The sequence below is a fragment of the Eleginops maclovinus genome, chromosome 20, assembly GCF_036324505.1.
Source record: "Eleginops maclovinus isolate JMC-PN-2008 ecotype Puerto Natales chromosome 20, JC_Emac_rtc_rv5, whole genome shotgun sequence".
In the NCBI taxonomy this organism is placed as follows: domain Eukaryota; kingdom Metazoa; phylum Chordata; class Actinopteri; order Perciformes; family Eleginopidae; genus Eleginops; species Eleginops maclovinus.
The window spans coordinates 21,261,414-21,274,805 of NC_086368.1; positions in this window are offsets into that span (position 1 = coordinate 21,261,414).

A 13,392-nucleotide genomic window follows, 5' to 3' on the forward strand; every position below is an offset into this window, starting at 1 on the left:
TTTTACATGGTGTATTGTTGTGTTTCCTATGGTTTGTAAGTTTCCCAGTAAGTTGATGTGATTATACTGTAAGATAGTAAGATAATACGTAATCCTTCAACTATTAAGCACCAGATGTAAAAAGATAAGTGAATTTAAAAAACATTTTACACACAATGAAAGATTAATGTTCTAAGATACACACACGCTCACACAGTCACACACACACACACACACACACACACACACACACACACACACACACACACACACACACACACACACACACACACACACACACACACACACACACACACACACACACAGATGGTGAACTTTAAAAAGCCTTAGAAAAACTCTAACTTACATGACATTTTAAACATTTCTCTGACTAGTCCCAGTCTGTCTAAGAACGGGTACATGCTAATTGCAGGGGTTTATTTTCAACAAAAGGAAGTTGAAGGTCATTCCTGATTAGAAAATGTCAGAAAATGTCATGGTCCAAACACTTCTAATCCCTTACTGTGAAAAAAAGTAATTATACATCCAAAGTTCACACGAAACAGGTTCAAAGCAAAGAAGTCTGATTCAAACATGCCAAGAGTTGTATCAGGACATAACATGCTAAATGTAATATATGTGACAGTCTGTGAGTGTACTGACAAGTGATTTAATCTAAAACAACTGAAACAACTATAGCAACAGGTTTGAACAGGAATTGTGGGTGGGGGTGCCACACCCAAGGCTATACAACCTGAAGTTTTAGGAGAAAAAACTGTACAAATCCCAAAGTAACACCCACCGTTCATTGCTCTAAGAAAATAACTGTGGCTGCTGCTGACACACACTGGAGCAGGCTGGATCATTTTCAGGTTTAAAGGCATAATAGTTAATTGTATAAACATGATATCACAGTGTATGAAAAGCTTTGGTGGTTTATATTGACTCTGCATTTACTTGATGAGTTTGAAAATACATTTGCATCAGAGCTGGAAGAAGACTCCTATCATTAACTTAGAAAAAAACCCCTATCAAAATAAGGAGAAACTGTCACACCAAACAATGTAAATTAGTTAGAAAGCAGTTTGATTCATTAAAAATGAAGCCAGCGTTGCAAGTTACGTTTTAATTTAGATGTCCTGATTCAGATAGTATGTATTGCTATTGAATGATAGGCTAGTAATCATCCAACGAAGCAATATTATGAAACTCTCTAGCAGGAAATATCTGCAATAATAACTACTAATGTTACGCAATCAGAATGTTAAAACTGAAAAAAACAAAAACGTTGTGGACTTCAGCAACTTCATGACCCACAAACCAAGGCAACAAATACCAGGTGTGTCAGGGCGTGTTTGTTTCTTAGTACCCTGGAAACATCTGTGGTTTTACATTGGCTTCTTGCAGCATTCCTATTTTGTTCATTGTTTTCTGAATGTGTGGTGATGTGTAGTTTCTGTATTTCCTGATATTTTTTTTCTGTATGCGTTGTTTTATTGCGGTCGTTTTTCTTATTTTTCCTTGCAGCAGCTGTTTTGAAGCTGCAGCATCTAAGCCCTGTTGAATACTGCAAGACATTTACACTGCAAAAGTATAGTGGTTGACAGTACAAAAAAAAGTACCTGCTAGTCATTCTTCAGATTGAAGATTGGACTTTTGTTGAGGAATAGTTTCAATTTGCACAACCCCATTCATCTATGATCTCCATGGATGAACAGGGCACATTTCATATGAATATTGTTTGGGTTGATCGTTATGAAATGCATAGTTGCAATGAATCCACAGAATCTTATCACCATAACGATAATCGGTACAAATAAAATCTCATATTTGTGAAGGTCTCTGAGTTGTTAGGCATTGTTTGACATAAGGTGCATGCCCTGTTTTAGGAATGTTTTTTTCCCTAACCCATCTAACCGGTTTAATCATGCATCATTACTTACTAAGTCTTATCAAACCATGTTTGTGATTGAGGTTTAAACCTTGAGCGTCTTTTGAAAACAGGTCCTTTTGTTAGCAGTGCAAAGGAATCTTCTCTGCCTCTGCTACACACACATTATGTACTGTTGTGTAACACACACACATCTACAGTATGCTGCTGCAGCCGCTGGTGTTTCTGCTGATTATACTTGCATGATCCATCATCTTATTTTTATTCATTCAAATTAATTCATGCATTAGTCATTGAAAACATTTCAACATGTATTTATTCAAAAGCAATTGTCTACTTCTTTGCAGATGATGCATCCTTCTCCTTTCTGCTGCTTAATCAATGCACTGTTCTTATTGGAGCAGGCATAAACTGTGTTAAACTGAACCTGTCAAAAGCCCACCGTGATGTTTGCTGTTGCAGCCTTTGCAAAATCTACCCCTGTCCATAAAACGTTTGTCAGCATGCCAAGTATAGAATTGGAAAACCTAACATATATACTCTGAATCAGTTAGAGGTATGGGGCGAGGCTACAGCGAGTAAAGCGAGAACATTGAAAGAAACCTGGCTGCTTTACTGTGACTGACCGTGTACAATCCTTGACCTAATCTTGAGTTAACCGCATGCAGTGTTGGTTCCAGTTTTCCCATTGTGTTATGTCATCTGTACAGTATGTGTAGGTACTTCAGTTAGGATCTAAAATACACACGTCCACACCTCAATGAGAAAAAAAAAAAAGAATGATTTCTCTCTTCACCATCCAACCGCCTGCAGGCAAATGACGCAACACTGCACTCAAAGTGAGTCTTTTGTCTTTATTGTAGACTTAAATCAGAACTCAAATGATACAATAATACTAATCGTGGTCTTTGAGAATAATACCTTAATCTGGGTCTTTTGGGAACATTATTTTGACTGTGTTTGGAAGAGGGTCTGATACAGGACCAACAACAACAGAAATAGAGTACAGTGTATGACTACTGAGCACCTCAGTTGGCAATGATTTGGTGCACAAGCACAATCGAAGAAACAAGACATATTAAGCTTTGGCATGGCTACCTGTTGGTTTAACTAATTTGCCTATTGTGCCCAATGACAGAGAAACATACTGTAATGACTAAGTATTGACATTAAACTATTAATGTTTGATCCCCCTCCAGGGTTTAGGCAATTTACTTGTGTAAACTATCAAATTTAATTGTCTGAACACTAAAACTACACCAGCAGCAATACATTTAATGCTCACCTTGATTTTATTCATTCGTGATTTGTCTGTACAGGACTGATATAAAAAGAACTGACAAGGCAGACAATTAGAAAAAAAAAAAGGAAATAGATCAGCTGGAGTAACAGGTCTGAATTCCTTTGCAGGCTTAGTGTGTAGACTGCTGATAGATAGAGGATCTGTAGAAAGGATGAGCATTTCTGGTTTTGGATGCCTGGTTAAGGTGTGCCCATTTTGAGTGATAAAGCCAAGCAAAACAACAACCATAAACTAAATTACTTTCTAAGGAAGTCAGATTTCTTAGGTAAGGCTGCAGGACAATTATATTTTTATAAGCAATACAATAAAGTATCTTCTGAAGGATGGACCATTGCCGGTTCCACCAGTAACTTCAAATTCACAGTAGCATTTGAAAGTTAAAGTGCATCTCAAGTAAGGGCAGGGCAGGTCAAAAGTCAATTCTGGAATCCATCTCTGAAATGTGCCCTGGACAGACAAAGATTTGGCATTGAAAGGTCATTTCAAATTGGCCATACACTGAACAAAATGTTTGTTTTTTTCGATGTCATTTAAAAATGTCTTTCACACGAAGAACAAGACATTTGTAAATGGGAAAGCAATGTCTGTCAAAATGTAAACACATTGCACATCTCTTATCTGGCACACACATGCTTTCTTCATAAATTTCGTTCAACGATCTTGCCTTTATTTAATTATCTTAAAACAGTTTTCAAGAATGACCGTTTTTCCATTATGCTCTGTGCGAGGTTGCATAATTCCAAACGGCTAACAAGCTGGAAGTTAGAGTGGCTTACGAATCTCCCTACAGTAGCTGCTGAATGAAAAAGAGACAAGAAATACAACGGTCAAATAGTAAAAGGTGTCCAGTGTCATAGAAATCAACTAAAGTAACATGTAATGAAATAGTTTCAAAGCAACTGCATCATTTGTGCTGAAGTATATCAGGTAAGGCAAGTCCTTCCTTGTCCCTGAATCCTGTACAGCAGAGAGGCTCTGTGTCGAGACTGTTATTGTTTGGCTATTCATTTGGTGCATATTCCTTATTAAATTCAGCCAGTCAATTTACAAAGGAATGTATAGTGTATGTGAAAACAGCAAAGCAGTAAAGCAATGTCACGGTCTTCAGGCATGATGGTGGGGTTGATTAAAGCTAATAAAGAAACCAGCGTAAATGTCGGATGAGGAGAAACCTACAGAACGATGATTCAGCAGCAACAAATGCTTGAATAGATTGTTAATAAGAGATTGTAATGATACATGGATAATGTCTCTTGTCAATACAGGAGTGCAACTTGAGCTGTCTGCCTGAGCTTGCTTACAGACTCCACAACATTTGTTTAAAATCAAATTACCACAAACTAGTTGACCAACTGCAAACCTGGAGTCATGTACTAATATTAGTTGGGGCTGATAATGTTTGAGCCCTATACACTGGACCTTGCAGATTTTGACATGGCAATTGCAAAATGGTTATTAAATAATCAAATAATTTAATAACCCGTTTTTCACACCTTCACTACTGCACCCCTCTCAACCATTCTAAACATCTCTTGTTGGGTTTATGTGACCTGTCAGCAAAGCAAGCTGGTTTATAGAGAACATCATCTGTCATCTTCAAATGAGACTGAATGACAGGTCAGTCCCTGCAGGGAACTTTGTTTCGGCACCAGTCTGTTTTCTATGATGTATCTTACTTATGATCTGACAGAAGAAAGCTGCCCCTCCCTGGGTGTGTAGTTATCAATGATAGATGGTATCCAACTCTCAGGGCATACTTTCAGTTTGTTAGAGTAACAACCCTCAGTGTGCTAACCACAACATGTTAGATAACAAGTAATTGTATTGTAAATCTTTTGATCTGTCCTGAAAATGTATGATGATTTTAAAGTTGTTCAAAAGATCATTTGTTTTTCTTCCTAATTCCTCCCCCATTTCCATAAAGATTTCATTTTGTTTTATGGTTGTTAAAATGCTTCCTCTTCGTTATAATGCATATTTTAAACTTGGTTGAAGTTCTGCATGCTGCAGGATGCATGTATAATGTCATGTATCAGCAAAAGCTATGTGTTAAAATGACAAAACCCAAAGTGTGGTGTGACTGAGAAATGGAATAATCATCATTGCCAACTCGCTTTCACTGGGTATTAAAGACTTACCATGGCAAAGAGGTGTGTTTGTTTCATTTTGTGATCTGTCTGCCAAACACTTATAAGATATATGAGGCCCAACAACCTTAACCAGCAATGTTTGATTCTATTATATAAATGTGGGTGTGCACAAACATGCTTTCTCTTGGTCTGCGTCCCTCACATAGCTTTCACTTTAAGAATGCACGGGTGTGTCGGACTAACTCTTCCTTGTCCTGCATAAACATTTGAGTATAAAATGACAGCTTTTTCCTTATTATATTTTCCATTTCATGACAATATTTTCATTGATATTGGAGTGTATGCTCTAAAGCAGGGGTGTCCAAACTTTTTTCGCTGAGGGCCACATACAGAAAAACTTACAAAGGGCTGGGCCCCTCATTAGATCTGAAGTATATTGCCTCATAAGTTAAGTTAGAAGTTAGACAAATTATTCTTGAAACTTCAATATGCTTTAAGAAAACATCAAAGCTTTCCATAGGGTTTCCAATCTTTTGTTACAAAAAGGGTTATCAGCTCATTCCTTATAACTGAAGCCTCAGATTGCTTATAATAAAGGGAAATATGAAGGGTATATTTCAATCTTGTTCTGCAAATAAGTTATTGGGCTTTTTTTCTCAACTAAGATTTGTTAGAAAGGTTTTAAACTTTAATTGACTGAATTTATTAAAAAGTGGGCCTTTTAATACATGAATACTACTGTGTAATATATGTCAACATATATATGTAAGAAGTACAAATTAGAAAAGCACAATTCCATCTCTAAACAAAAAGAGTTCATCCTTTATTTGTGTATAGACCTTAAGCAGAATCCAGTTGGTAGTTATAATAGTTTTTTTCGTGGTTGGATACCCCCCCCCCCCCCCCCCCTTTCTGTTTTTAAAAGAGCTTAAACATGTTACTGTTATTTATTTTCTTTCTGCTGTTTTATTGGTTTAATTTTAAGTTATCAAATTGTGTTTCTTCATACTTGTTTCGACTATCTGTGAATGACATTCCACAACCAAAGTGCAAGACAAGTTTGCTGCAAGGGATGTTTTAGTTTCCTTTTGGTAGAGCGTCTTTTATAAGTAGTTAATAATTGCCCACTATCAAATGGCATTTAGAGGTTAAAAGGGTGGGGCAATTTGAAGAACAGTCTTCTTTCACCTGTTCAAACTTGCTAGTGTGCAGGTATGTGCCAAGAAATCGGCTGTTAGAGGCTGCACTTCTCTACTTTTTTTGCCTTTTCATGGTATCACTTACATCATTGAACACAAGCTGTATTGCACAAGTTTGTAAGGATTCTCCCGTGAATACAGTTGCATTGAATGGCAGTTATCACACACACACACACACACACACACACACACACACACACGGTAGTACACACACTCCTACACATGCGCACACACACACAGACTACTATAATAAAGGCAGCAATAGAGATAATGAGTGTGTAAAGACAAGACAGTGTTTGCTAGGCAGTGCAGGAACAAAAACAATAGCGTGACTAAACCTCTTTGGTGGGGAACTGTAGGGAAAGGTTGCAGTCCGATAACAGGAGACACATTCATGTTATTTACTTTTTTCTCCTCTACTCAACTGTTTCCCTGATACTTATATGCTGATCTACCATGAAAATGCACCACTTGAATGAAAACGTCAAAAATATATAAGCTCTTAGTAACTAATGTACATGTGAAAACTCCTTTCAATGAAAGCTACCACATAGCAAATTGCAAAGTTTAACAAATAGCCAAGAGACATAATAGGTCATAAGTTATCATGTAGTGTCTAAATCTCCCTGAGATCGTATGAATGGGAGGGCCAGTTGCAACACTAACAGGTTCCACACCCTATAGAGGCCAACAACTTTAACCCATGACTATGTTGACTTATCATCTGAGTGGCCCCACCCTTTTACAACTTGATGCGTAGACAGATTCTATAGGTTTCTGGGCATGTTTAGAGCATACAGCAGTAAATTCTTCTCACTTCTATTCAAACTGATGATGGATGTGTAGACCAAAGCAAGATCACAACGTCTTCCGTTCGGCATGCTGTATTGAGTCACTATGAGGCCAGTGACAGTGTTGAACCTATCGCTGAATGGGTGGGTTGTGTCCTAGGAATGTGTACACTGCAGGCAGAACAGACTTGCTTAGACAAGTTTTGTGTGTGTGTGTGTGTGTGTGTGTGTGTGTGTGTGTGTATGTGTGTGTGTGTGTGTGTGTGTGTGTGTGTGTGTGTGTGTGTGTGTGTGTGTGTGTGTGTGTGTGTGTGTGTGTGTGTGTGTGTGTGTGTGTTTGTATGTGTGTGTGTTTGTATGTGTGTGTGTGTGTGTGTGTGTGTGCACATGTGCGTGTTTTTTAGTGACTGCCCAGCGCCACAGCCCTTTTAAAGAATGGCAACCAGATTACTATCCAGGAAGGCCAGTTAGATAGAGATACGGTATCACAGACTATCAGATGCCAAATGAATCTATAACACTGGAAACTTTTTATGGTGGTAAACAGTTGAAATATATCTTTCAAGTTAGAATATTTCATCACTTAACACAAAGTGCACTTCAGGTTTTATAAAATGTTTAAGTCTGGACGAGTCACACCACTAGCATGACCAAAAACAGACAAATCAGCTTCTTTCTTTCAATGCAAAGAAAGCTGTTTGATATAGTTATTTAGCTAATCTGTGAAACCGAGGATTTTGTAATCATGACAAGACCAAATTAGTAATGATCACTGTTTGAACTAAAGACAACAGAGGTTCTCTGCCTGACTCCATGCAAGTACAGGTGTTGTCAAATGACCACTGACAAAAGGCATTTGATTCTGTTGCTAGGTTTCTATATACTAGACAACTTGTCTAGTCTTCCCTGTCTGCCGATAAATGAGTCATACAGACTGATTGCAGTGTGTGGCAGACTTCCCATGTCTGACTTCTTCCCACAATTATAGTCAGCTGGTTGGTTGGGGCTATAAGCAAGGTGTTAAAATCCAGAATTGTAAATTAATATTTTCAAGCAAACAGTGTGGATGTGTTTGAAGAAGAGTTAGCAAGCCAACAACCTGCTGACTTTACAAGTGTAAAATATGTTTACTGACAACTCTAGCTGACTTTGTGAATGAGACATTCTCTGGGGACTTTCAAGACATGGTTCATGGTTACCTTTTATTGTACACATTGATTGCAGGTTAACCACATTCTCTTCACTTGGCCTCCACAAGATTCTTCCATGCATTAGATGTGACCGCTGTGTTGTAAGGGTGTGTTCCTCTTTGCAGGTGGGGAAACTGTGAGGCCCATATTAAAATCCAATCTACAAACACTCCCTCATGATGAACACACCCACAACTCTACTCTATGAGAATGCCAAAACAAGCACATAGGGTGTGGTTGTGTGTCTAAAGGCTTCAGGTTTTCTCTTTTGTGTGACTTGGTTATTGTTCATATGGTCAATGAAAAGGTTGATTATACTCATTTAATATCTGATAGGACTTTTGGATTTCCTGAACTTTAAAATAATGAACCATAGATAAAGTGTGCTACAATGTGCATACTTAAAAGAATAGGCCTGGTTTTATTATTATTTCCTACAGTAGATGGCAGTCAGCATGCCCCCATATTGGACATACAGACCAGAATCCCCTGTGATCGGAAATGGAGTCTGGCGGCTTTAAAAACAAAATGTATACTATGGATTCAGTCACATCAGAAAGTGTTTTCTCAAAGTGATAACAATATTCTCAATAATACAAACACTTACAACTGATATTATTATTTTTCTAAGTATTAACATTTTTCAGGTGAGCCCTTTTTTAGGTGCCTACAGTATGTTCTGCTTTTGCCCCTATTGTAGGGTCAGAAGCTTCCCCGTCGCAACTTTTGTCGGTTTCACCAAACTGTGGGCGTTACAACTGCCACATACTGTAGGTAATACACTTACTTAGGACAAGCACAAACCCTTTTCTAAAAGTCTATTCCTACATTGAATTAAAAAAAACAAAGAAGTAGGAGGTAGAAGAAAAGTGACACCCGATGTGTCATAATTTAAGTTTTCTGATGACTAGTGGAAGAAGCAGATTGTTCATTACTATATTTATACTTATCAGCTAAATTAACTAATATACATTCAGAAGTATTTCAATGTCACATAATACAAATACACATTTATGTTACACGTGGCTATAACTGTATGCTACTGTATGCACAGACACACACAGACACACAGACACACACACACACACACACACACACACACACACACACACACACACACACACACACACACACACACACACACACACACACACTGGGTATCATTCCATACCTGCTCCTATACAAATGGTTGCCATCCACCTCTATTGGCAGTACAGCTTGCACTATCGCTAAGAAATGTCAAGATGTCGAGATGTCAAGATGTCGCTTGAAATACTTACTTTTACGAGTGCAGTGTACTTGATGAAGAATCTTTATTAATCAACATCAAACTGTTGGATATACACTAGCTGTTGCCCAGCCCTCATAGCCTAGACTCCTTATAATTATATGCCTTTCTCTTGAAACTTGAAACAAAGGCTACTTTCTGGTTTTCCAAAGAATGTGTTGAAGTAAAAGTAGTCGCATTGTTCTTCACACCCAAAGGGGTGAAGGAAATTTACTGACTGGAAGTGAATTCCACGTCTGTCAAATTGACTCTGTCTCTGACTTTAGGCACTGTGATGATAACTTTCTCTTACTGTTTAAATAGCTTAGCCTCTGGATGCTTAAACCTCTATCCTACTTTTTTACTTTTGTTTGTTTAAATGCAGCTGTTGAGATACCATACTTAACTAAACATGTTAATGTATGATCCAAAGCTAACTCAATATCTAAATCATATAAGATCACTACATCTTAATTCACTACCAGTGGATTACCGTATAGAGTAACATTTTATTTTGTAGTTCCTAAGAACATGAGGGCTTTTGAAAATCCTCTTAGATTGTTGATCCAGTCACCTTCATATCTCATGTGCATTGTCATTGGGTGGAGCACATTCTTGTCAAAATAAGCCACTGGTTGTGAAAGTCTGAAAATGATGAATCCTTGCAAACATCATCACCAACACCGACACTGACAGTGACACCAGTTGAGAAATACTCAACCTATAGGTAGACAGCTTGACCTATAGGTAGACAGCTTGACCTATAGGTAGACAGGTAGACAGCTTGACCTATAGGTAGACAGCTTTACCTATAGGTAGATAGCTGGTGTGCAATTGGGTGTATAATTTTTTTTTTCCATTAAAGAATTCATTTGGAGGAGCATTGACTAATAAACTACATTTATCTGCCAGCTGACGTTTGAACTGAGCTTACCTTTGAAAAGAACTCTTAAACATTAAAGATAATCATACTTTTGTTACTGTGCTGTAACAGTAAGAGATGGATGTCAGGTGTTGCCCTACGTGACAGACCACACCTGAGTCGTAAACACATACTTATTGTGTGCTGCAAAAACATTCTTGATCCAATCAAAGATTAAACGTGTCTTTCATTCATGCAAGCTATGCCTCGCTGCATCTGTGAATCATCCATTCTAGTTCTCTGCATGGCTACTGATTCACATTAAGTATAAAGAAGCATGGTATACCTCGGAAAACTTAGGGCCAACACCCAGTTAAAAATTCTCCAGAAAGGTTCACAAGTAAAGTGTAGGCAGGTTTCACCAAGCGACTTAGGTTTGTTTGATATTTTGAGAAGTCAAATAATTCAAATTAAACATTCATGTTTTTTTTTGTAATATTATGTTTCCAGCTACAGAGAAATCAATGGCGTGAAGACTAGCATTTATATGTGTGTGTGTGTGTGTGTGTGTGTGTGTGTGTGTGTGTGTGTGTGTGTGTGTGTGTGTGTGTGTGTGTGTGTGTGTGTGTGTGTGAGAGACTTTTTTTGAAGCCACCTGTACACACTTCAGAATATTCATACGCCTTTTTGTATTTGTGCATATGTCTGTGACAACACACAAAATCTTGATGTGGCAAATTAGTTATTTTCTTAGAGTATTTTTGCCATGCTATACAAATGCTTTAAGACAATTCACATTCCCATAACAAATAATGCAAACACATTAACAGATGGACGCAGCATTGTTACAGACTGCTTGAACTTTTTACCCTCAGCCCTACTTACTGAAATGCATGACCACATTTTTCTTTCTTTTTTTGTTACCAAAGATTCATAAACCTCTGCTTAAACATGTATGCTATTATCTGGCAGCATAATCTTTTAACTTGGTGATGGAGGTATCACAAGTTGAGCTGCTTTAGGTTGTGCAGACTTGACCAGGCTTGAGTTCTTACTTCTAAAAACAGATATGACCGTTTACTTTTTAAACAAGCACAGACAAAGCTAGAAACAATTGTGATCTGCTCTGACCTTTTTTCACCTTAAATGAGCAATATTTTTTCAGGATTTCCATCTGTGTTGCTCCAGTGAAAACTAATCACTCTTAATCCATGTTTATTGAACTTCTCAGTACTGAGACTGTTTGGGCCGGCTGACGGGGCCTCACCCTGCATGCCCATTGCTATTGTGTGGTTGTTATTTATTGGCACTAAATATGCATCGAGTACTAGTGTTAAAATTTGGCACAGCACGAGAAAGCAGTGTGAGAGGTACGGGTGTCTTCATGTGTGTGCGTGGGTGGTTATGGAACTGTCTCACAAGTCTCAGGTTCTCCAGTAAGTAAGTTAGTCAGTGGCAAAACGAGCACAGCACTTTTTTCCAAATAGCTCTGGGACAGCAGAGATTGGAGCTTTTGGGTCAAGCTCTTCACACCATGGTAGAAATTAAAGGCATGTGCATGTGAAAAGTTGGGGAGGAATGAAAAAGAATGCAGGCCTCACTGAACCAAAAGTGCAGAGGAGACCAACGGGGCAGGTTGTGTCTGAGTATGGAAAAGCTTGGTGGTAAATCAGGAGAGAAAACAATTACTTGATTGTCTTTATGAAAAGTAAGCATGAGGCACTTTGATTCATAGACATTCTTTTTTTGTAATATACTTATAGTACGAACATGTGTAAATGTTTCAAGTGAGTGCAAGGTCAGTCTGGGTTAGCAGTTTTGCTATTTGAGAAATGTTTGTGGTGTTGGTGTTGGTGTTGAATGGCATTAGCATAAGTGAACCCTGCCTAATCTGTTTGTGATAAGTTATCAAGTATCGTGACCTTTTTACAGGGCTAAGAGAAAACCCTTAAAAAATCGAGATAAATGTAGTTGACTGTGGAGTGGTTTGATGGGCAAGCTTGACCGGTGAGTGCTAGTTCTCACCTGGAGTAACATCCCACTTACAGTCAAAAAAGGATAGGCAGCTAGAGAACATGGACAAACAACACTGAACGCTCACATAACTTCATATGGCAAGATGATTGCAAAATACTTTCTTGTTAGAAGTATTGTAGACACTGTGCCAAGAACAACTTGTCATGTAAAAACAAAGTTTCACATCTGAAATTTTTATCTGGAGAATGCATTAGTCGTTTGTTCTAAGAGCTGAAAGGGAGATGATTTTATTTTGACTGTACAAACTTATGAGGCTACAAACAACAAATATGGGATAATAATAATAAATGCCCTGTTTAGCATTTAGCTTACATGTTAAACTATTGTAATGGTGGCAGAAGGGAAGAATGTCAGCTATCTCTGATCACACAACGTTACATAATATCTGTTAACATTTAATACAATAAACTGGTCATATTATACCAAGTAAGGCTGTAGCAGCAACTCATCTGAGTGCACTGAATCAACACTGCATGTGTCTCGTTGCTCATAAATGATGCGCTTGCAGTGTCCATTCTTGTTCAATATGTATCTGGATTACTTGTTTAAGCCGTTTGTGCAAAGCAGTTTGTGTTTTTGGTAATTGCCTGATTAATCATGCAACATATGCAGATGATTCAGTAAGATGTTACTGCAATGCTGGACAGAGATTGTACAGGTTCTTTTTGCATCATTGCATATATACAAAAAAGCAAGAGTGAAGTTTAATTTAGCATCAATTCTAATATAACATTCAAAGGTATACAAAATGTTATAATGAGACTTTGACTAAAAATCATTACT